This window comes from Aquarana catesbeiana, linkage group LG01, assembly GCF_042186555.1.
Source record: "Aquarana catesbeiana isolate 2022-GZ linkage group LG01, ASM4218655v1, whole genome shotgun sequence".
NCBI lineage: Eukaryota > Metazoa > Chordata > Amphibia > Anura > Ranidae > Aquarana > Aquarana catesbeiana.
The window spans coordinates 109,287,472-109,312,508 of NC_133324.1; the positions used below are offsets into that span (position 1 = coordinate 109,287,472).

General features: G+C 43.0%; 1 protein-coding gene, 1 non-coding gene and 1 pseudogene across 2 annotated transcripts in view; all 3 read right to left on the reverse strand.

Moving 5' to 3' along the window:
- Nucleotides 1-25,037, reverse strand: part of SLC38A9 (solute carrier family 38 member 9) — a 194,686-nt gene that overhangs the window by 131,463 nt on the left and 38,186 nt on the right. The window lies entirely within an intron of this gene.
- On the reverse strand, nt 2,461-2,624 carry LOC141124287 (U1 spliceosomal RNA). The gene has a single exon (XR_012240858.1). It is a non-coding gene; the product is annotated as a U1 spliceosomal RNA (small nuclear RNA).
- Nucleotides 5,663-5,836, reverse strand: LOC141124309 (U1 spliceosomal RNA; annotated as a pseudogene).

The window sequence follows — 25,037 nt, forward strand, 5'->3', positions numbered from 1 at the left end:
CCCTTAAACCTCTGCGGCGCTGCCTAAAGGGTATACAGCTCTGCGCAAAAGTTTCAGGCAGGTGTGAAGAAATACTGTAAAGTAAGAATGCTTTACAATTTTATTGTTTTGTTTTTTTTTTTTTCATCAATTCTCAAAGTCAGCGAACAGAAGAAAAATTTACATCAAATCAATGTTTGGTGCGACTACCCTTTGGCTTCAAAACCGGAATCGATTTTTACACTTGCACAAAGTCAGGGATTTTGTAGGATTAGAGTCAGGCGTGTGATTAATCAAATTATACCAAGCAGGGGCAAATGATCATTAACAAATATGATGTAGGCTGAAACACAGTCATTAACTGACATAGAAACAGCTGCGTAGGAGGCTAAAAACTGGGTGAAGCACAGCTAAAGTCTGCTACACTAAGGTGAGGTTGTAGAAGACGGGTTTCAAGTCCCAGGCCTTACACCATGGCAAGACCGAGCACAGCAACAAGCCACAAGGTAGTTCGACTGCATCAGCAAGGTCACTCCCTGGCAAAGATTTCAAAGCAGACTGGGGTTTCAAGGTGCGCTGGTCAAGCTCCTTTGAAGGAGCACAAGAAAAACGATACAACGTTGAGGAGCGGAGACGCAGTGTGCGGCCGAGGAAACCTAATGCAGCAGAGGAAAGACACATCATGCTTACTTCCCTTCGACATCGGAAGAAGTCCAGCAGTGCCATCAGTACACGGAACTGGCGGAATCCAGCTGGACCCAGGTATCCCCATCTACTGTCTGCAGAAGTCTGGCCAGAGGCGGCCTTCACGGAAGAATCGCAGTCAAACAGCCATACCTGCGAAGTGGAAACAAGTCTACGCGACTCAACTAGGCACGAAAACGTAGGAACTGGGGTGCAGAAAAATGCCAGCGGGTCCTCTGGACCGAGGAGTCAAACTTTGAAGTATTAGGCTGTTGCAGGAGGCCGTTTGTTTGCCGAAGGGCTGGAGAGCGGTACAAAAATGAGTGTCTGCGGGCAACAGTGAAGCATGGCGGAGGTTCCCCTACAAGTCTGGGGTTGGTTGCATTTCGGCAAATGGAGTGGGAGATTTGGTCAGGATCAATGGTGTCCTCGATGCGGAGGAATACAGTCAGATAGTTAGCCATCATGCCATACCATCAGGGAAGTGTGTGATTGGCCCCAAATTTACTCTGCAGCAGGACAATGACCCAAAACATACAGCCAATGTCATTGAGAACTATCTTCAGCGTAAAGAAGAACAAAAAGAGTCCTGGGAGTAACGGTTTAGCCCCCACAGAGCCCTGATCTCGTCATCATCATCATCGAGTCTGTCTGGCATTAGAGGAAAAGAAAAGAGGGAAGGATGTGAGGCAGCCTACAGCCACAGAAGATCTGGAGTTGGTTCTCCAAGATGTTTGGAACAACCTGTCTTGCCGAGTTCCTTCGATAACCGCGTGCACAAGCGCTGCGCGCACCTAGAAGAAATGATGCCGTTTTGAAGGCAAAAGGGTGGCGACACCAAATATTGATTTGATTTGGATTTCTCTTCTGTTCATTGACTTTCCATTTTGTTAATTGGTAAAAACTATCAACACTTCTACTTCTGAAAGCATTCTTAAAATCGACAGCATTATTTCACACCCGCCTAAAAGGTTTGCACAGTAGTGTATATGGAGGGGAAGAAAAGAAAGAAGAAGAAAGAAAGAAAGAAAGAAAGAAAGAAAGAAGAAAGAAAGAAAGAAAGAAGAAGAAAGAAAGAAAGAAAGAAAGAAAGAAAGGAAAGAAAGAAAGAAAGAAAGAAAGAAAGAAAGAAAGAAAGAAAGAAAGAAAGAAAGAAGAAGAAAGAAAGAAAGAAAGAAAGAAGAAAGAAAGAAAGAAAGAAAGAAAGAAATGCATAAAAAAAAGCAAAAACAAAAAAGGACGCCGAGTGCCATCTCTCCAACACCCGTACATTCCTGAAGTCCAGCAGGGTAGAAATGGTTGGGCGACCCTGTCCTATTTTCTACGTTTCCCCCTGAAGAGTAAACCTTCTGCGATTGACGTTCTTCGGTTTGGGATTCCAGGGCCATGATCGGGAATGATCTGGAGAGGCAGACGGGAGGAGCAAAAATAGTTGTGGAGCCGCCTGAGGCAAGGGAGTCAAAGGTGGAGAAGGAGACCCCATATGCTGAATGCAGGGGGGCGAATGGGCGTGTCCAAAAGAGGACCATGTTTGGCAGTGATCAGCTTTTAAGCATTGCTGTTTACAGAGTGGAATGGCGTAGGGGGTCCTGTAGCGGATACGAGTACCCAGGGAAATCTGTTCATAGGGCAAAGCAATAGTGGAAAAACTGTGGCGCGCGGGCAAGCTACGTAGAACGCTTTGTAAAAGGGAGAAGGCTGGCTGTAACAAAAAACACAGGGAAACAGCTGAGAGGTGTTGTTGTCAAGCACAAAAACAGGCGTTTTTTTTGAAAACTGTTTTTAACCAGGAATGATCAGGGGAAAGCGCGAACGCAGTCCCCCACTACCACAAATTATGCAGTCGAGTTTCCTGCATTTGAGGAAATCGCAGGGGTCAGCACAGCCGGAGTGCAATGGCCGAGCCTCGCCCTGGGAGAACCACCTTCATGATCATGGTATCTCCCCTGCCAGGTAAGTATGAGTTGGAATTGACCGTGTAGTGCTCCCCGGTCGGGGCACGCCTCCACCAAGTTATGGAAGCTTTCCGGACGTGGGACAAACCAGCCTTGCTCAGCGCTAGACCACAAGCCAGCCATGTCCCTATAAAACAGTTAAGAGTCGTTAATCTTCCCCTAATAGATAAGATGTCCCCCAAATGTCTGGATTCTACGAAAAGGAATCTGAAAAACCAAACAATCCCAGCGTACACTGCAGCAGCACATCATTTTGCATACGGGGAGGGCCCTTAAGCACCCAGCCACAGCGTAGCGTCCCTCGGCTAAACAAAGCCCGTAGCCTATTGCATATCAAAGGGCACCGACCCTACACTGTTCACAAGCCTGTCTGCTCTAAGACACTCGCTGACCTGCTCACGAGTCAGGATGTTAACTCTCACTTGTGTCAGTATGAAATGGCTGAACGCTTGTAAAAAAAAACATAGTAAGAACTCAAGGCAAACAACTAAGCGCGCAGCTAAATTTCATCGGTGTGAACAGTTACATCTGCCAAAAACATTTAGAATTCCCTGCACCCTTAAACCTCTGCGGCGCTGCCTAAAGGGTATACAGCTCTGCGCAAAAGTTTCAGGCAGGTGTGAAGAAATACTGTAAAGTAAGAATGCTTTACAATTTTATTGTTTTGTTTTTTTTTTTTTTCATCAATTCTCAAAGTCAGCGAACAGAAGAAAAATTTACATCAAATCAATGTTTGGTGCGACTACCCTTTGGCTTCAAAACCGGAATCGATTTTTACACTTGCACAAAGTCAGGGATTTTGTAGGATTAGAGTCAGGCGTGTGATTAATCAAATTATACCAAGCAGGGGCAAATGATCATTAACAAATATGATGTAGGCTGAAACACAGTCATTAACTGACATAGAAACAGCTGCGTAGGAGGCTAAAAACTGGGTGAAGCACAGCTAAAGTCTGCTACACTAAGGTGAGGTTGTAGAAGACGGGTTTCAAGTCCCAGGCCTTACACCATGGCAAGACCGAGCACAGCAACAAGCCACAAGGTAGTTCGACTGCATCAGCAAGGTCACTCCCTGGCAAAGATTTCAAAGCAGACTGGGGTTTCAAGGTGCGCTGGTCAAGCTCCTTTGAAGGAGCACAAGAAAAACGATACAACGTTGAGGAGCGGAGACGCAGTGTGCGGCCGAGGAAACCTAATGCAGCAGAGGAAAGACACATCATGCTTACTTCCCTTCGACACCCGGAAGAAGTCCAGCAGTGCCATCAGTACACGGAACTGGCGGAATCCAGCTGGACCCAGGTATCCCCATCTACTGTCTGCAGAAGTCTGGCCAGAGGCGGCCTTCACGGAAGAATCGCAGTCAAACAGCCATACCTGCGAAGTGGAAACAAGTCTACGCGACTCAACTAGGCACGAAAACGTAGGAACTGGGGTGCAGAAAAATGCCAGCGGGTCCTCTGGACCGAGGAGTCAAACTTTGAAGTATTAGGCTGTTGCAGGAGGCCGTTTGTTTGCCGAAGGGCTGGAGAGCGGTACAAAAATGAGTGTCTGCGGGCAACAGTGAAGCATGGCGGAGGTTCCCCTACAAGTCTGGGGTTGGTTGCATTTCGGCAAATGGAGTGGGAGATTTGGTCAGGATCAATGGTGTCCTCGATGCGGAGGAATACAGTCAGATAGTTAGCCATCATGCCATACCATCAGGGAAGTGTGTGATTGGCCCCAAATTTACTCTGCAGCAGGACAATGACCCAAAACATACAGCCAATGTCATTGAGAACTATCTTCAGCGTAAAGAAGAACAAAAAGAGTCCTGGGAGTAACGGTTTAGCCCCCACAGAGCCCTGATCTCGTCATCATCATCATCGAGTCTGTCTGGCATTAGAGGAAAAGAAAAGAGGGAAGGATGTGAGGCAGCCTACAGCCACAGAAGATCTGGAGTTGGTTCTCCAAGATGTTTGGAACAACCTGTCTTGCCGAGTTCCTTCGATAACCGCGTGCACAAGCGCTGCGCGCACCTAGAAGAAATGATGCCGTTTTGAAGGCAAAAGGGTGGCGACACCAAATATTGATTTGATTTGGATTTCTCTTCTGTTCATTGACTTTCCATTTTGTTAATTGGTAAAAACTATCAACACTTCTACTTCTGAAAGCATTCTTAAAATCGACAGCATTATTTCACACCCGCCTAAAAGGTTTGCACAGTAGTGTATATGGAGGGGAAGAAAAGAAAGAAAGAAAGAAAGAAAGAAAGAAAGAAAGAAAGAAAGAAAGAAAGAAAGAAAGAAAGAAAGAAAGAAAGAAAGAAAGAAAGAAAGAAAGAAAGAAAGAAAGAAAGAAAGAAAGAAAGAAAGAAAGAAAGAAAGAAAGAAAGAAAGAAAGAAAGAAAGAAAGAAAGAAAGAAAGAAAGAAAGAAAGAAAGAAAGAAAGAAAGAAAGAAAGAAAGAAAGAAAGAAAGACATGCATAAAAAAAAGCAAAAACAAAAAAGGACGCCGAGTGCCACCTCTCCAACACCCGTACATTCCTGAAGTCCAGCAGGGTAGAAATGGTTGGGCGACCCTGTCCTATTTTCTACGTTTCCCCCTAAAGAGTAAACCATCTGTGATTGACGTTATGCGGTTTGGGATTCCAGGGCCATGATCGGGAATGATCTGGAGAGGCAGACAGGAGGAGAAAAATAGTTGTGGAGCCGTCTGAGGCAAGGGAGTCAAAGGTGGAGAATAAGACCCCATATGCTGAACGCAGGGGGGCGAATGGGCGTGTCCAAAAGAGGACCATGTTTGGCAGTGATCAGCTTTTAAGCATTGCTGTTTACAGAGTGGAATGGCGTAGGGGGTCCTGTAGCGGATACGAGTACCCAGGGAAATCTATTCATAGGGCAAAGCAATAATGGAAAAACTGTGGCGCGCGGGCAAGCTACGTAGAACGCTTTGTAAAAGGGAGAAGGCTGGCTGTAACAAAAAACACAGGGAAACAGCTGAGAGGTGTTGCTGTCAAGCACAAAAACAGGCGGTTTTTTTGAAAGCTGTTTTTAACCAGGAATGATCAGGGGAAAGCGCGAACGCAGTCCCCCGCTACCACAAATTATGCAGTCGAGTTTCCTGCATTTGAGGAAATCGCAGGGGTCAGCACAGCTGGAGTGCAATGGCCGAGCCTCACCCTGGAAGAACCACCTTCATTTCGTTTTTTTTGTTTTTTAAAAGCTTTATTAGGTCAATAAATAATATACAAGTTCACATTTCAACTTTACAATACTTCTTGACAGGTATACATAAGTAAATGGTAAAGAGTCCACATATCATACAATACAATCTAGTTTTCCGTTACTTAGTTTGAAAATGTAAACCATTTTTCCGACACCAAAACTTGCTTTTGTTTGTAGAACTCTTTTCATCAAGCAAAACATATAAAACGCATTGCACTAAAACTTAAAGATATGCATTCATTAACTGTTACCTCATTAGAATTAAAGATTATCTTGTTTCGGACTTTCCACAGAGCTTCTTTGAAAGAGTTTATCATTTTCCATAAAATCACAAATTTAGCCTTTGGTATAGTTTCCACCTTGCCATAAAGGACCAACTCATAGTTTAAATCTTTAATTCCCGCCACCTGTTCTAGAAGTGGTTTTACTTTCCTCCAGAGCTCTTTGGCAATCCCACAGAAAATGCTTTACTGTCTCATTAGATGTACACAAGGACCTTGAACACTTAGCTGATGGTATCACACCTCTCTTGTGCTGAAAGGCTTTGGTAGGTAGGCATTCGCGACCACAGGCCCATGCTAAATCTTTTTGACTATTAAAGAGCTGTTTATGACTAACTTTTGCCCAAACAGTGTTTACCTCCTCTTCTGGCATTTGAATGATAGGAATTAAAGTTTCAGCAGCATTAAAATGCAGTTTCAACTTCAATTTATCACAAAGATCTTCTTGGGATTTATTACGAAGATTGAAGTCAGAGATGATAGTTTGCAAAATGCTATAAAACCATGGGGGGTTAAGGCAGAAAAGGCTTTTCAGAGATAAATTGTACTAACCACGTTTCCGAAAAGTAAACCCTGCTGCATACCTCAGAAAAAAAGACCAAAGTGCTTCTGTTTTATGGGCTTGAAGGCATAGAACCAAATATTTTGTATATACAAAGCGCTTTACATTTGGCATGCCTTTCCCACCTTTTTCAGATGGTTTTGTCATGTATATTCTTTTTAACCTCTCCATCTTTGAACCCCAAACAAAGAGAAAACATGTTCGTACAACCTGAGTCAGGGGTAAAACTGATGGAGGAAAGGTGAGAGCTGTATACAATAAAATAGGTAACAGAACAATTTTAAGTAGTAAAATCCTCGCTTTAATGGTTAACTGTCGCATCTTCCAGCCTATAACCTTTCTGTTTATCCTTTCCATAACCACATTCCATGACTCCTCTCCATCATTTTTAGAGGTAAAAAATTGTGCCCAAGATTTTTATAGATTGCCCAATACAAAAGAAGGAATCTAGAGAGGGTATCCAATCTCCAATTTCCATCATGCTGCTTTTATTCAAATTTAATTTAAATCCAGGTGCGGCACAGAAATATTCTGTTCTTTTGATTGCCCTTTGAACAGATGTAGTGTTAGTACACAACATGGCAAGGTCATCCAATCCAATCCAAGGTAACCAATTATTTTTACTTGCAGCCCTCCACTTCCTGGCACATGAACTCCTCTGAACACCTTATCCTTTCTGATGGAGCATAAAAGTGGCTCAATGGCACAGACAAAAAGCAACGGCGACAAAGGACATCCCTGCTTGACACCACACTTTAAGCTAAAGCCTTCTGTCATGAAGCCATTGACTAAAACTTGACTGGTACACTTATTATATAAAGGACCTTAAAGAGGACAAAAAGCCCTCTGGAATGCCCATTTTGTGCAGAACATTAAAGAGATACACGTGAGATATGTGGTCAAAAGCTTTTTCAAAATCTAAAGACAGAATTGCCAGAGGTTGCTTACGCTCTTCCATGTACCAAATAGAGTCCCTTATAAGGTTGGTAATATGGTGTATTCCACGCCCAGGGATACCGCACACCTGGTTACTATGGATCACTTTATCTATTACTCTTTTCAACCTGTTTGCAAGGATTTTAGTAAAGATTTTATAATCTAGGTTAAGGAGTGTTATAGGCCTCCAGTTCTTTAATTGGGTTTTGTCGCCCTCTTTGGCAGTAGGGCAATGACTCCTCTCTTCCAAGAATGTGACAGCTCTTTATACAGAAAACATTTGCTAAATACATTTAGCAAGTCATTTTTCCAAATGTCCCAAAACTGCAAGTAAAATTCAACAGGTAACCCATCCAGCCCAGGTACTTTATTTTTTTTGAAAACTCTTCATGGTTTTTAAAAGTTCATCTTCAATTAAAAGCTCATTTAGGGACTCTGCATCATCTTGGTTTAGAACCATAGTTATATCTTTGAGTGTGTCATTCAGGAAATCGCTGTCAATGTTTTTGGTGTCATAGGGATTAATAAAAAAGTACAAACTTTTTCCATTATGCCGCTCCTGGAATTCTCCCCCTCTATTTCTGTTATTATTTCCTTTGAAATTGGAACCCTCCTAAAGAAGTACTTGGTACACTTTTCATTCTCTTCTACATGTTTTACACAGCTTTTAAAAATGACTTCCTTTGCTTTCTCCTCTAGACACTTTTTAATGTTCTCTTTTGCTGTAGAAATATTATCAGCTACATAACAGCCTATTCCTTTGAGTTTATACAAAGTTTGTAGCTGGGTATTTAGATTATCAATAAATTCTCTTTTTTCTTTTGCCTTGTGAACCCCTAATTTAATGAAAAAACGTTTAATTCTCCCTTTTACTATATCCCACCATGTTAGACCATCACTAGCGTGCAACTTTTCTGTCTGCCACTCCTTAAATACTTTACTAAAATCCTTATACACTTCATCGTCTTGTAGCAGGGAGGTGTTCAATTTCCAAAAGCCTCTCCCCACTTTTTGTTCAGCTGGGCTTGAAACCTTGAAAATCACCACCTTGTGGTCTGAAATAACATTCTCTTTATGAACGCATCTCAATGGCACTAAAGACTTAGCAGCAAATATGAAGTCAATTCTTGATCCAGCATCTTTACCTTTCCATGTAACTCTCTCAGTTAAGGGTATATTTATATTAAGGGTCATGAAAATATCTCTAAACTTGAAATCAGTTATCATTGCTTTCAAAGGGTTAGCTGATCTATCAGTCATTTTAACACCTGGACCATATCTATCTGTGCCATTTAGGCTCCTTTCACACTCGGGCGGTTTGCAGGCGTTATTGCGCTAAAAATAGCGCCTGCAAACCGACCTAAAACTGCCACTACGGTTTCTCAAGTGTGAAAGCCCTCGGGCTTTCACACTGGAGCGGTGCGCTGGCAGGAGAGAAAAAAAACTCCTGCAAACAGCATCTTTGGAGCGGTGAAGGAGCGGTGTATTCACCGCTCCTGCCCATTGAAATCAATGGGGCAGCGCAGCCATACCGCTTATGCGAGCAGTTTTAACCCTTTTTCGGCCACCAGCGGGGGTTAAAACCACACTGCTAGCGGCCGAATACCGCCGTTAAAATGACGGTAAAGCGGTGCTAAAAATAGCGCCGTTTTACCGCCAACGCCCCCACCGCCCCAGTGTGAAAGGGGCCTTAAAGTACAATTAAAATCACCTGCTACAAGTGTTGGTTTAATATTTGCCATAAAGAGGTTCAAACTTTCAAACAGTTCAATACGGTCTTTTGTATCTGGAGATGCATATACATTTAGGAGATCCCACTTAATACCATCAATAGAGACAGAAACAAACAAAACTCTCCCTGGCACAAGTTCTTGTATCTGGTGAATTTGTGCTGGCCCTTTTAAAAGAATAGCAACTCCTGCGCTTTTATTCCCATTTGAGCCTGACCACACAGAAGGGCCATGAGTCCAGTCTTTTGAAAAAGTCTCATAATTGCTCATGTGTGGTATAGCACATTCTTGCAGGAAAAAAACACTTACATTAAAAGCCACCAGAAAGTTAAACACAGTTATGCGTCTTAGCTGACTTTTTATGCAGTGCACGTTAAAGGTTAAGCCTTCTAACACAGCCATGGGGAAATAAGGTAGAGATTCCTAATCCAGACTTACTCAGAAATCCATATTGCCCTCTGAAGGATCCATTCCCATCACTTTTTCCAATTGGTGGACTAAATCAGTGTTTAAGAAATTCTGCTTAGGAGATGTCGGGCTGACTGTATTAATAGGAATCTCATTATCAAAGAATAGATCTCCTGACAAATACTCCGCTGGAAGGGGGCTGGGCTCCACTTTCTCTGAATCTGTACTAGCAGAGGATTTTACAACCTCTGCCCATGACTTCTTTTCAGCTTGTATATCCATCCTTGCTCCAATCGCAGCTGGCGATCCTGTTCGTAGTTTCTTGGCCTTTGACTTTCCAGCTTGCTGTGCATCTTCATCCCCAGGGCACTTGCCTTTTTCCAAAGCCTGCTTTCCTTCTCTGGATCTTCCTGATTGTTTTGTCATATATTTTAAACGTTGCTCCTTTCCATTTTCTCCCTGCAAGGATACAGCCTCCATTTTCTCCAAGACAGACTTTTCCTCTGGCACAAAAACCTGGTGTGATGCTTAACTTTCTGCTGTGACAGGTCTTTTTGCTTTAGAAATGTCAGAAATTAATCCACCCGCAGGATTTTCCAAATCAACAGCAGGGGGCGCTGGATTAGCTGAATTTTCCCGCTCAAATGATTTTACCTCAGGATTAGCTGCAGCAGCCTGCTTTAATGTCTCTGTGTTGTTACGATGGGGACAGTTTGAATAAACATGTCCAGGACAAAGGCAGAAATTACATCTTTTAATTTTAGAACATGCTAGAGTTTCATGCTCAAAAGAGTCACAATTCCTGCATCTATGTCTCTCTTTGCATAGCTCAGTTGTGTGGCCATATACATGGCATATGCGACAGAAACTGCCCATTCCATCAAAAAATAAATCCCCGTTATGCTTTCCAATGCTAAAGCGAGCTGGGGGAAGAAGGTCTTTTTTAAATGACACAAGATATTTTCTTTTTCCAGTCCACAACCCAAACTGGTTAGTAATTTTATGTAGAAATTTTACCTTGTCACAAAACAGGGAAAGCCAGCTGGTAATGTCTTCCTGAGGTAAATTTGGGTTATACGTTTTCAGCACAAGCGATTGTAAATTCTCTTCCTCATAATGTGGAGTCACCTTTACACAGTCCAATAACTTATCATTGCAATACTGCTGCGATTTCCTCACAAAATCAAGGCAGGTTCTCTTATTAATAAATGTAACATCATAAACTCCTCTTACATGATAATCCTGTAGTGCAAGAATCTTATCTAGTTTTAACTGGAACAGTCCAAACAGCAAATCTTTGACAATATATTCCAGGCCTCTTTCTTGTCTTTTCTCAGCTTCAAACTCCAGTCTGACAGAATTATTCACCTGCGCATAAGCCGGAACATTCGCGTTTTTGGCCGCCGCCATAACAGAGGTTTACCTTTCTCCCTCAGAACTGCAGGGCTGAGGTAAATTCAGCAGGGAAGTAACCAGCATGCACTCTTTAGGAAAATGTCCTTAACCAGTGACAGCATGAGACAATGAAACAGACTCACAGCCAGGGGAGAACACACCACAGAGCAGCGCAGCCAGCGATACTATCCAAACAGCACGAGAACCACCTTCATTTTTTTCTTTTTTTTTTTTTTAAAAAACCTTCAGCATAACGACTTCAGACTTACTTGATCAATGTTACTCAATCGTGTGTAAGACAAGCCGGGCATTTGCATCATTTAGGTTTTCCTTTTTCTCTTTTTATAATCTTTTTGTTCTTATAGTTTAACCACTTCCCGCCCGGTCAATAGCATATTGATGTCTGGGAAGTGGTTGCGATATCCTGACTGGGCGTCATATGACGTCCAGCGGAATAACATGCCGGCGCGAGCCCGCGGGGGCGCGCATCGCGGCGATCGAGGACAGTGTGTGTCCCTCGGACACAGCGCTTCCCTGATCACGGTAAACAGCCAATGAATTTGGCTGTTTACCACGTGATCGGCTGTGTCAAAGTCACAGCCGATCATCTGTCACAACAAACTTGCACGCCGCCGAAGGCATGCAGAGCAGGGATCGAGGGAGGCGAGTGTCCCTTGGACACAGCGTCCGTCCAATCACAGCCGGTCACAAATGTAAACATTGAGTAGCTGTTACTATCTGATCCCTGCTCTCTCCTCACACACCGATCGTGTGAGGAGAGAGCAGGGATCAGTGAGTGAAATCGTCTGTCTGACATTTTATTGTATTGTACTGTACACAACACGGCCCCCCCCCCCCCAATAAAGAGGACCTGTCACACAGCCCAGCCAATCAGCCCATCTGTCACAGGCCCACCGCCATCGGTACCGCCACACAGGCTACCAGTACCGCCTTCGGTACCACCACCAGTACCGCCACTAGTACTGCCATCAGGCCCACCATCTATACTGCCACACAGGCTGCTAACAGTATCGCCACTAGTGCCGCCATCGGTACCACCACCACCCGTACCACCGTCAGTACCGCCATCGGTACCACCACCACCCATACCGCCACCACCACCTGTACCTCCATCGGTACCACAGCACAGGCCCGCCACTAATACCTCAATCGGTACCACTACCACCAGCAGAACATTACACAGGCCTGCCAATAAGCATTGCCATCATGTCCCAAAGGGTTTACACACCTGAGGAGGCATATGAGATTCTTGCCATGTCGGATGATGAGAGCAGCGGGGAGCTCCCATCATCCAATTCTGGTTCGGAATACGAGCCAGTGGAGGATAGTGGATCAGAGTCCGAGTCTGCGGAGGAAACCGTCCCTCCCAAAAGAATGAGATCAGGCTCGAGATCAGGACCGAGATCAGGACCGAGATCAGGAGATCTGCCCACCACCAGCAGCGCCAGACCCCAGGAACAGGAGCCCAGTACAAGTACTGGAATTACACGCCCAACCCGAAGAACCCAGCCCCAGTCCTACCTTCCCGATGCCCTGGCAAACCCCTTATGGTTGCCTGCCAACTCAGGATCCGCTATCATCCCCCCTTTCACTGCACAGCCAGGTGTGCAGCCTGACACTACAAATTTTTCTCTATTCGATTATTTTTCTTTATTTTTTCCACAAGATTTTCTGCAAAATATGGTGGATCAAACTAATTTGTATGAAATCCCAATTTATTGTTGCCAACCCCAATTCTTCCTACGCCCGCATGTTCCAGTGGCGATGTGTCACACTGGATAAATTTTAATTGTTTTTGAGCCTTACTTTTAATATGGGGCTTACATAAAAGAACGAAGTCCATGCATATTGGTCCACCAACCCCATCCAACACATGCCCCTATATTCCGCTGTCATGTCCAGGACAAGATACGACATGATTATGCGTTTTCTCCACTTTAATGACAATTCACAGTGCCCTCCCCGAGATCATCCCAACCATGACAAATTGTACAAGATACGCCCCCTAATGAATTCCTTTTCCCAGCGATTTAGAGAAGTTTTCATCCCAGACCAAAAAATTTGTGTGGACGAGTCCCTCATACATTTCACTGGCCGACTGCACTTCAAGTAGTATATACCAAACAAGAGAGCCAGGTATGGGCTGAAATTAAATTATGTGATCGAGCCATTGGATAAGTCTTCACATTCCGGATCTACAAAAGGCAAAGACTCCCAGCTCCAGCCCCATGACTGCCCCACATATATTAGAACCAGTGGGAAAATTGTCTGGGAGCTGACATACCCCCTGTTTGAAAAAGGATACCATCTATATGTCGACAACTATTATACCAGCCTGCCCCTTTTTCGTCATCTTTACAGTAAAAAAAACCCCGGCCTGTGGTACCTTCAAAAAAAAAACCAAAAAAAAAAAAACCGTAAGGGATTCCCACAAAATCTTTTGGCAAAAAAAATTGCAAAACGGAGAATCGGCATTCATGAGGAACGAGGAGGTGTTGGCCATGAAGTGGAGGGACAAGAAAGATGTCCACATCCTCTCTACTATCCACAATGACACCGTGGTGGAGATCCAAAGAAGACGCGGCCCCATTGTAAAGCCCGAATGTGTCCACGACTACAATATGTATATGGGGGGGGGGGGGGTGGATTTAAACGATCAGATGCTACAGCCCTATTTATCAACCAGAAAGTCCCATTACTGGTACAAGAAAGTTGCATTTCACCTGTTTCACATGGCCCTTTTTAATTCGTTTGTCTGCTACCAAAAAGCAAATCAAAACCAACAAATCACCTACCTCAAGTATATTGAAGACATTGTCACTGCCCTCATTTACCAACAAGGTCCCGCCCCAGGAAGCATTCGATCTGATAATGTGAGCCGACTTCACGAGCAACACTTTCCCTATAGAATTGCCCCCACAGAATCTGGAAGAAGACGCCAAAAGAAATGCTGTGTATGCAGCAGAGGAGGAGTAAGAAGAGATTCCAGCTATTATTGTCCCCAATGTCCCTCCCAACCTGGCCTGTGCATCGGAGATTGCTTCAAAAATTATCATACATCCATCCAATATTAGTTCCCTTTATTATTACCAGACTGCCATTTCCCCATTTGCCTGCTACCATGTTAATTAACTGACCCTGGCCTGTTTACAGAAGATGCCTCTGCCTGCCGATTTAAACCACATTTCTGACTTCCACGTGCACCGACCTTGGCCTGTTAATCGACCATGTTTTTGAGGGGCTTCAGAATAGCGTTCTGAGTAGAGAAAAACAGTTTTTCGTTTTCTGTGCTCCCAGAATAGGGTCTGGTTGCCCGGAGGCTTCAAAGCGATTTGGGTGGGAGAAGCCTCTACCCCTGGCCCTAAGCTTGATGGTCCTTCCTGCTGCCTGGACCAATACTTTGACTGTGCTGACCATATATCTGCCTGCTGCCTCTACTGACTTTGGACAGTATTTCTGCTGGGACACCTCTGCCTGTGCTCTGGCTGTGATGACAGTATCTCTGCCTGTACGAACTATGGACAGTATTGCTGCCTGCTGCCTGGATGATTGCTTTTGCTGTCGCTGACCTCATTCCTGCCTGCTGCCTGGAACGATGCTCTCCTCTGTGGATCACTGCACTTCTAAAACCACAGGTAATCTTTTGTTATTTGGTATGTACCTGCTATGTGTTAGAAATATGAAGGGCCTTCAAAAATGTGATCGGTAGTCAGAAAATGATGTGTGTAATTAATGCTGCTAGAATGCCTGGAGGTGCTACTTGGATTTTGGGCCTCTGTATGTGGCCAGGCTGTGTAAAAGTCTCAAACATGTGGTACCACCATAATCAGGAGGAGTAGAGGAATGCATTTTGGGGTGTCATTTTTGCTACGTACATGCTATGTGTTAGAAATATCTTATAAATGGACAACTTTGTGTAAAAAAAATGCATTTTCATTTTTTTTCCACTTTTTCCAAAACCTTCTGGAAAAAAATGAACCGTTCAAAAGACTCATTATGTCTCACAGATTATACTTTGGGGTGTGTGCTTTCCAAAATGGGTTCATTTTATGGATAATTCCATTGTTCTGGTGCTCCAGGGCCTTCAAAAATGTAGTAGATGGTTGAGAAAGGATATGTGCAATTTATGCTTGTAAAACGCATGAAAGTGCTACTTCAATGTTGAGCCTTTGTATGTGACCAGGCTGTGTAAAAGTCTCACATATGTGGTATCGCTATACTCAGGAGGAGTAGCAGAATGTATTTTGGGGTGTAATTGCAATTATGCATATACTGTGTGAGAGAAATAACCTGTTAATATGACCAGTTTGTGTAAAAAAAAAAAAAAAAAAGAAATCTTAATTTTTCCAAGAATTGTGGGAAAAAATTACAACTTCAAAAAACTCACCATGCCTCTTAGTAAATACATTGGACTGTCTACTTTCCAAAAAGGGGTCATTTGGGGGGTATTTGTACTTTCCTGGCTTGTTAGTGTCTCAATAAATGAGATAGGCCTTTAGGTGAGATAGTACATCAGGTGTGATCAATTTTCAGTGATTGGCACCATAGTTTGTAGACTCTATAACTTTCACAAAGACCAAATAATATACACTGATTTGGGTTATTTTTACCAAAGATATGAAGCAGTATAAATTTTGGCACGAATGTATGAAGAAAATGACTTATTTGCAAAATTTTACAATAGAAACTAAAAAAAAAAGTATGTTTTTTTCAAAATTTTCGCAGTTTTTTTGCTTATATCGCAAAAAATAAAAAACCCAGTGGTGATTAAATACCACCAAAAGAAAGCTCTATTTGTGAGAAGAAAATGATAAACATTTTGTTTGGATACAGTGTAGCATGACTGAGTAATTGTCATTCAAAGTGTGAGAGCGCTGAAAGCTGAAAATTGGTCTGGGCGAGAAGGTGCATAAGTGCCTGGTATTGAAGTGGTTAATAAAGATGACCAAAGACAATTTAGAAAAACTAAATATACAGTCAAACAACTGACTACACTGACATCTAGTAGACATAGAAATCCTATCTATTGATCAGCCATGGAATCCAGTTTTTTGTGTTCCACAAAAGGTCTGCTGTGTCTCTTCCTAGATGCTGTGAGTGAAAAAGGTAGACTAGATATAGTCTGGCTAGTAGTATTTTGATAGTCCTCTTGACAGTTAGTTCAGTATGCTTGTAGGTATACAGATTCCTTGTATCCCAAACCTTGGCCAGATCTGTGCCTTGCCACAATTCTGTCTCTGAGCTCTTCAGGCAGTTCCTTTGACCTCATGATTCTCATTTGCTCTGACATGCACTGTGAGCTGTAAGGTCTTAAATAGACAGGTGTGTGGCTTTCCTAATTAAGTCCAGTCAGTATAATCAAACACAGCTGGACTCAAATGAAGGTGTAGAACAGGGATCCTCAAACTACGGCCCTCCAGCTGTTGTAGAACTACACTTCCCATGAGGCATTGTAAAACTCTGACATTCACAGACATGACTAGGCATGATGGAAATTGAAGTTCCTGAACAACTGGAGGGCCGCAGTTGGAAGACCCCTTGTGTAGAACCATCTCAAGGATGATCAGAAGAAATGGACAGCACCTGAGTTAAATATATGAGTGTCACAGCAAAGGGTCTGAATACTTAGGACCATGTGATATTTTAGTTTTTGTTTTTTAATAAATCTGCAAAATGTCAACAATTCTGTGTTTTTCTGTCAATATGGGGTGCTGTGTGTACATTAATGAGGAAAAAAAATTAACTTAAATGATTTTAGCAAATGACTGCAATATAACAAAGAGTGAAAAATTTAAGGGGGTCTGAATACTTTGCGTCCCCACTGTATGTATATGTATATATATTATAAATACATATAAAATACATTTTCTCAGTGTCTATATTTTCCAATATAGAGCAGCCCCAATCCTCTTCTTCTGGGATACCCCGCCGGCGCTCCTGGCTCCTCCCCTTCATCGGGTGCCCCCACGGAGAGACGATTTCCATTGGGGCACCTGTGCGGGCACGCTCCCAAGTCCTGCTGCTGCGTCCATTAACAAAGACAGCAGGACTTGGCCCCACCCCCCGCTCTTGTGTCACTGGATTGACAGCAGCGGGAGCCAATGGCTTCAGCTGCTATCAGTCTAGCCAATGAGGACAGAGACAGTGGCTGGACTCTGGGCTCATCCACATCACTGGAACGAACGTTCAGGTAAGAAAAACGGGGGGATGCTCTCTGTGGGCAGCTGCAGCAAAGAAGGTTTTTCACCTTAATGCAATAAAGAGGAACTGCAGTCTGCTCACATAATTTGTAATAAAATCATCTTTGCCATTCTGAAGCTTCCCTCAAACCACTTTGCATATTATTTTATATATACTGTGATTCTGTACTTTACAAATATGCTGCAGAAATCTCCCTCCACCAAGTCTGGCTGCAGCCATTTTAACTGTTGGCAGCTGAAGCTGCTGCCTGTTCACTTCCTGGATTTACAGATGCACGCCTCCAGCTCTGCAGCCCTCATTGGCCCCCATTATGACTCATCCCCCCTCCCTTCCTGGCAAACTCTCAGGAGAGAGAGCGCTGTGCATGATGTCATAAGCCTAGGCTAATGACCAGACAAGAAACAGGAAGTGGGCTGTATAAGGCATTTACTGGCAGAAAAAAAAATTTACTATCCAAAGTTAAAACAACAAGAGCAGAAGATTTATTTGATGGAAAGTTGAAAAAATTATTTAAGTTCCGCTTTAAGGTGAAAAACCATGAGACTTTACAAGCCCTTTAAGACTAACTAACCACACACACACACACACACACACCTCATGTGCAGCCTGAGGGCTGAACAAGAAATTGAACTGATTTTCTCTTCTGCCTACTACTGTATTCAGCCAGTTGCAACACCCGCCACTGCTCAAATACCTGAACAGCGACTGCATCTATTAGGATGTAGTCACCTTTAAGCCAAGAAAATTCCACAGCAGCTTCTTCAGGTTTTTACTCACCAACTGCCTTACTTATGAACCAGGATGATAATGTGATCTGTGTCAGGAAGAAGAAACCACTAAGCAGGAACAGCAGTAGAATGATTTAACAATCCAGGCAAATCCCTTATTTCAGGGTGCCAATAAGAAGATCTGCCAACCGCGTTCTAACCATACACCTTTTTTTTTAGTCCTGTTGTGTCGTGAAACACTCGAAAATGTAACAGCAGGTGCAAAAAAATAAAGTGAGAACACAAAAAAGTGCATTGTGTCTACACATGGTCCTCCTCCGAAGAAGGACCCTTGCCCTGATCCCCCAGGGGGCAAGGCTACTGACAGGGACTGGGGTACTCACTGGCCCACTTAGCCGAAACCAGGCAGTTATACCACACAAAGGTTGCCAGATTTAGAGGGTGGAAGCCCTGAAGCTGGTAAGCTGCTTTCTGTTGGGGATTTTAAGCTTGTTAGAAAAATGTTTCTCAGGATATATAAACCTTTGTTCTGTACTAAATGTACTTTGGCTAGCTAAAAGTGGTTGTAAAGGCTCAAAGATCTTCTGTGTGCAGCAACCTCCCAATACTTACCTGAGCTCCCTCTCAATCCAACGATGTGCACAAGAGCAGCGGCTCTCCTGGGTCCCTTCCTCCTCATTGGCTCCGGCTACTGTCAATCAGCCAATGAACAGAGAGTAGGGGTGGGACCAAGCCGTGCTCCGTGTGTGAATGGACACACAGAGCAGTGGCTCGTGTGCCCCATAGCAATCTGCTATGGCAGGGGACCCAAGAAGAGGAGGATCAGGGCTGCTCTTTGCAAAACCACTGCATAGGGCAGGTAAGTATAACATGTTTATTAAGAAAAAAAAAAAAAAAAATATCTGCCTTTAACCACTTGCTTACTGGGCACTTAAACCACCCCTCCTGCCCAGACCAATTTTCAGCTTTCAGTGCTCTCACATTTTGAATGACAATTACTCAGTCATGCAACACTGTACCCAAATGATTTTTTTGTCCTTTTTTTCATACAAATAGAGCTTTCATTTGGTGGTATTTGATCAGCTCTGAGTTTTTTATTTTTTGCACTATAAATGAAAAAAGACCGAAAATTAAGGAAAAAAAAAGCATTTTTCTTAGTTTCTGTGAAAAAATTTAGCAAATTAGCAATTTTTCTTCATAAACGTTGGCCACAATTTATACTGCTACATATCTTTGGTAAAAATAACCCAAATTAGTGGATATTATGTGGTCTGTGTGAAATTTATAGAGTCTACAAGCTATGGTGCAAGTCATAAAAAAAGATCACATCTGATGTACTGAGGACTATCTCATTTCTTGAGACCCTAACAAGCCAGGAAAGTACAAATGCCCCCCAAATGACCCCTTTTTGGAAAGTAGACATTTCAAGGTATTTATTAAGAGGCATGGTGAGTTATTTGAAGTTGTCATTTTTTCCCACAATTCTTTGCAAGTTAAGATTTTATTTATTTATTTTTTTCAGAAAAGTGTAATTGTAATAGCTTATTTCTCTCGCATGGAATGTGCATACCACAAATGACACCCCAAAATACATTCCGCTACGCCTCCTGAGCATTACAATACCACATATGTGGGACTTTTTCACTACCTGGCCACATACAGAGGCCCAACATGCAGGGAGCACCATCAGGTGTTCAAGGAGCATAAATTACCATTCTAACTTGTTGACTACTGATTACACTTTTGAAGGCCCTGGAGCACCAGGACAATGGAAACATCCACAAAATGACCCCATTTTGGAAAGCTAACACCCCAACGTATAATCTATGAGGCATAATGAGTCTTTTGAACGGTTCATTTTTTCCAGAAGTTTTCGGAAAATGTGGAAAAAAATGAAAACGCATTTTTTTTTTTTTGTTTTTTCTTTTTACACAAAGTTGTCCGTTTATAATATATTTCCAAAACATAGCATTTACATAGCAAAAATAACACCCCAAAATACATTCTGCTACTCCTCCTTTCTAGGAGCATAAATTACACATTTCATTTCTCACCCACCTATTACACTTTTGAAAGCCCTGGAGCACCAGGACAATGGAAACGCCCGCAAAATGACCCCATTTTGGAAAGCTAACACCCCAACGTATAAGCTATAAGGCATAATGAGTCTTTTGAACGGTTCATTTTTTCCAGAAGTTTTTGGAAAATGTGGAAAAAAAATGAAGTTATCCGTTTATAACATATTTATAACATATTTCCAACACATAGCATTTACATATCAAAAACGACACCCCAAAATACATTCTGCCACTCCTTCTGTGTATGGCAATACCACATGTGTGAGACAGCCTGTCACAGCCTGGCCACATACAGAGATCCAACATGCAAGGAACATCGTCAGGTGTTCCAGGGACACATAGCATGCACATACCAAGAATTTCACCCTAAAATACATTCTGCTGAGCAAAGGTAAACAAAAGATTACCTGTGGTTTTAGTAGCGCAGTTGTCCACAGGAGGATAGCACTGGTCCAGGCAGCAGGCAGGGACTTGGTCGGCAACAGCGAACACAATTTTTCAGGCAGCAGACAGGGATACTGTCCATATACAGTCCAGGGTCAGTGCAGGCAGAGATATTGTCAGCAGTGCCAAAAATATTGGTTCTGGTAGTAAGCAGTTACATGGTCCATGTGCTTTGGTCAGTGCAACAGACAGAGGCATGACGGCAGTAAGTCCTACAGGCAGCAGGCAAAAGTAGGGCCTCGTTCAGGACAGAATGGGGACAGGGGTAGAGGCTTCTCCCACCCAAATCTCTTTGAAGCCTCCGAGTCTCCAGACCCTAATCTAGGAATGAGAAAACAAAGAAAATTGTTTTCTTTATCCAGGAAAACTATTCTGGAGCCCCTCACATATGTGAGACTCCTGTGTTGAATCCCACTAGTCCAGTTGCAGGGTACAAGATCAGTCCAAGAGGCAAGCAAATAACATGGTCAAACATTCCAAAGTCAGTTCCAGATCAGGCAGCGGTATATACAAAATCGTTAGGCAGAAGCGTGGTCAAATAACAAGCCAGGGTCAGTTACAGAGCAGGCAGTGGCATAAGGGGTGTGAAGGCAGGAACTGAGGATTACGTTTACCATACTTCACTAATAATTTATTTTAGTATGGTAACAGCGAAAACATTCACCTATGCAGAGGCCTGGTTGGGAAGGACATTGTGCACAATAATATGTGTCTCTTATGACTCCTACTCTGGTACTCGCCTTACATCTTTTTTGACGTCTTTGGCCTGTTGGTTTGGGAGGGAGTTTATCTGGAAAGTGGCATTCGGAGAGTCGACTAAGAACATCTGATCTGATGTTTTCTGGTGGGCCGTTCGGGAATATAAGGGCAGTGTAAATTTCCTCCTGGTAGCCAAGGAAGGGTTGGGGGTTTTGGGTGGAGTTGTGGTAAATGATATAGGAATTGAATATGGGCAACTGAAAAAAAAAATTGTGGAACAGGGGCAGAGATGTGTAGAAGTTGTCTACATACAGGTGATAGCCTTTCTCCAGTAAGGGGTATATGAGGTCCCAAACAACTTTCCCGCTGGTTCCCAAGTAGTGCGGGCAATTAGGGGGCTGCAGCTGGGTGTCCTTCCCTTCGTACACTATGAAGGCATATTTGTACCCTGTGGCTCGATCACATAATTTGTACACCTTCACCCCATAGTGGGCCCTTTTGCTGGGGATAAAATTGCTTAATTTTAAGCCTTCCGCTAAATTTAACAAGGGACTCATCCACACATATGTGTTGGTCCGGGGTGAACAGCTGGGGGAATACTTCAGAAAAACAATTTAGTATTGGCCGAATTTTATAAAGCCTGTCATAATTTGGGTCATTTCGGGGAGGGCACTGGGTATTGTCACTGAAATATAGGAACCTCATGATCATCAGATACCTGGTTCTGGGCATTACCGCGGAGAAGAGCGGCATGTGGTGGATGGGGGGGGTTGACCAAAAGGAACGCAATTGATTTTTTTTGGCGAGTCCCATATTAAATGTGAGGCCCAAAAAAACCTTCAACACCTCCACTGTTAAGTCTCTCCACTCGTAGGGACAGGCATAATATGATGTTGGATTTTGCAAAATAAATTGCTGTGCATACAGGTTGCACTGGGCCACAATTGACGCAAACATGTCTTCCGTAAAAATAAATAAAAAAATTAATTGGGGTAAAATTCTCTGTGTCCACTTGGACTCCTGGCTGGTGAAAGGGGGAACGTTAGCTTGTCCTGAATTAGGAGGAAGCCACAAGGGGTTCTGAAGGGCATAGGGAAGGCTGGCATGGGTCCTAACCCTTTGGGGCTGAGGTGACACCCCACCGGTACTTGGCCTTTCTTGCCAAGGTACAGATGGGCACTGGTTGATTGCACAGATGTGCACTGATGAGGCAGCACAGATGTGCACTGATGAGGTGGCACATGCGCATTGATGGTACAGATGGGCACTGATAGCACAAGTGGGCACAGATGGCACTAGCTATAGATGCTGTTTGTCACTGTGGGCACTGATTGGGCACACTTTATTTTTCAGTAGAAAAAACGAACTCACAATTGTTCACAGATGCTCTCTCTCCTCACACGCTGTCTCTGTTTACATTTGAGATCATCTCTCATTGGCCACGGCAATTGCGCTGTAAACGGCCACTGTGATTGGCCATTTACAGTGATCTGTGATTGGCTGTGTCCAAGGCACACGGCCAACACAGATTTTCCCCGATGCGCGCTCACGAGAGCGAGGAAAGGGGACGACGTCAATGGACGTCGTCCCGGCAATGTAGATCCGCGCTGTAGCCGTCATTTAGCTATAGTGCGAATCTGAACTGGTTAATATCACTTTAAGTATAACTGAGACATGTTAGAAGTAACCCCTGGGAAACATCTACCCTTAACTGAAAACCTGTAGTCTAGAAAACCTGTCCTGTTCTCCATTTGTGCGCACTTATAAGCTAGCACCAAGCTCCAACCATTTCACAGTTTTGGAGATTGAAAGTGCAATTAAAGTCTCTTACCTTTGTTGTTTTTTAGCCCTGTACCCCTGCATGTTAGGGGGTTTTGACTGTTTTTTGTTTGGCAATATTTCCACAGTGCAACCTTCTGTGCTGGCAGAGCGGAGTAACAGCCACACCCCTGAGCACATCTCCTCGCAAATACTTTTACTACAGACAAGGGGAGGAAGTGTGTCAGATCGGATTACTGAAACCAGTGATCATTTTGGCAGCAAATTTCAATTTAGTTTTAGTCCTTTGGCATTTTGGTTTAAGTCCCATTTTAGTCTTCTGCAATTGTTTTAGTTGTATTTAGTCGACTAAATCTCCAGTACATTTTAGTCAACTAAAACTCATTTTAGTTGTCTAAAATCTAATGGGTGTAGTTTAATTGTAATGCATTATTTATTTTGAATGACAATTGCACGGTCATGCAACACTGTACCCAAATGAATATTTTTATATTTTTTCCCCCCACAAATAGAGCTTTCTTTTGGTGGTATTTGATCACCTCTGCGGTTTTTCTTTTTTGTGCTATAAACAAAAAAGAGCAACAAGTTTGAAAAAATAATATTTTTTAATTTTTGCTATAATAAATATCCTAATTTTTTTTTTTTTTTAATAATTTTTTCCTCAGTTTAAGCCATGCTTAAGATGTTAAGCCTGGTTGAGCTAGGGCACCATCTACACTGTATATTTTCACTGTAGATGCTGAGGTAATCACACTGGATAATGTCTCAGCTGAAAAATGAAAGGCGTTGTTCAGTCAGGTTAGCACATGTGGCCTCAGTGGTGTAAGCTCTTCGTACTGTGTGCACATACAGGTCAGTGCAGTAAACGTCCAGTCACTCGTGACTATGTAGATGGATGTGGGGGGTACTTTACCATTCCCGTTATGTGGATGTGCATTCACATGCATCTCTCTGCTTCCTGATCCCTGGATTACAGATGGTGATGTCACCAAGTATCCCCCGGCTGGGGAGAAGGTGGTTGAGAAGGCAGGAGCCAATGGCTGTGCTGCTATCAATCTATCCAATCAAGAGTCGGGACCCCGAGAGAGGGACAGCGTGTCTCTGCCGAGGGAAATAATCAGGTAATTAAGACGGGGGGCTGGGGAGCCGGTCACTGCCAGGTGTTCTTTCACCTTAATGCATAGGATGCATTAAGGTGAAAACATGAGGGTTTACAACCCGTTTAAGGTCTGAAAGGGCAGAAACTATCATCCCACTGTATCCCAACAATCACCCAACTGTAGAAGAAACAGTTTCCCCAACTGTAGGCAAGCTAAACTGAAGCCTTTCCTCTGCAGTGCCCCCTGGAGGCAGAAATGCAATTTTTTCTTTTTTGAGAACTGCACTGAGAAGTACAGTGTTACTTGAATGCTATTCCAGGATTTGATTGTCTTCAGCTTAGAGAACTTGCAATAACTTAGGACTTTATATAAAATCGCAAAATTCTTATGTTATATAGTTTGTATTCCAAGTCATAGATATATTATTGATCGTTGTAAAAGAACATACCCCACATTTTTTAAATTTTTTTCTAGGCCTTCCCATTACTAGCCACAACAGAAAGAGGATGCCTGCTGATGCCTATAAGTCACGGGAGTTCACATGATCATCAATGAGAGACCATTTTGAGACAAATACAACAATCAGAGTTCACATGCTCATTGGTGAGGTATCGTTTGTGAGATGGATGCAACAATTAAAACTTAAATTCAGATTCAAATTGCCTGTGTATTCAATCTTTTACAACTCAAAGTCAACAGGTACTGTAAATACACATATTAAATTCATCTATTTTTTGTTCTACTTTCCATGGTTTATTTCTAATTCTGTTCAGCCAACCTTACAAACTGTATCTTCCATGGAGTGCCGTAAAAAAGACCAAAATACCAATCCTATAGCAGAAACCTTTCATCTT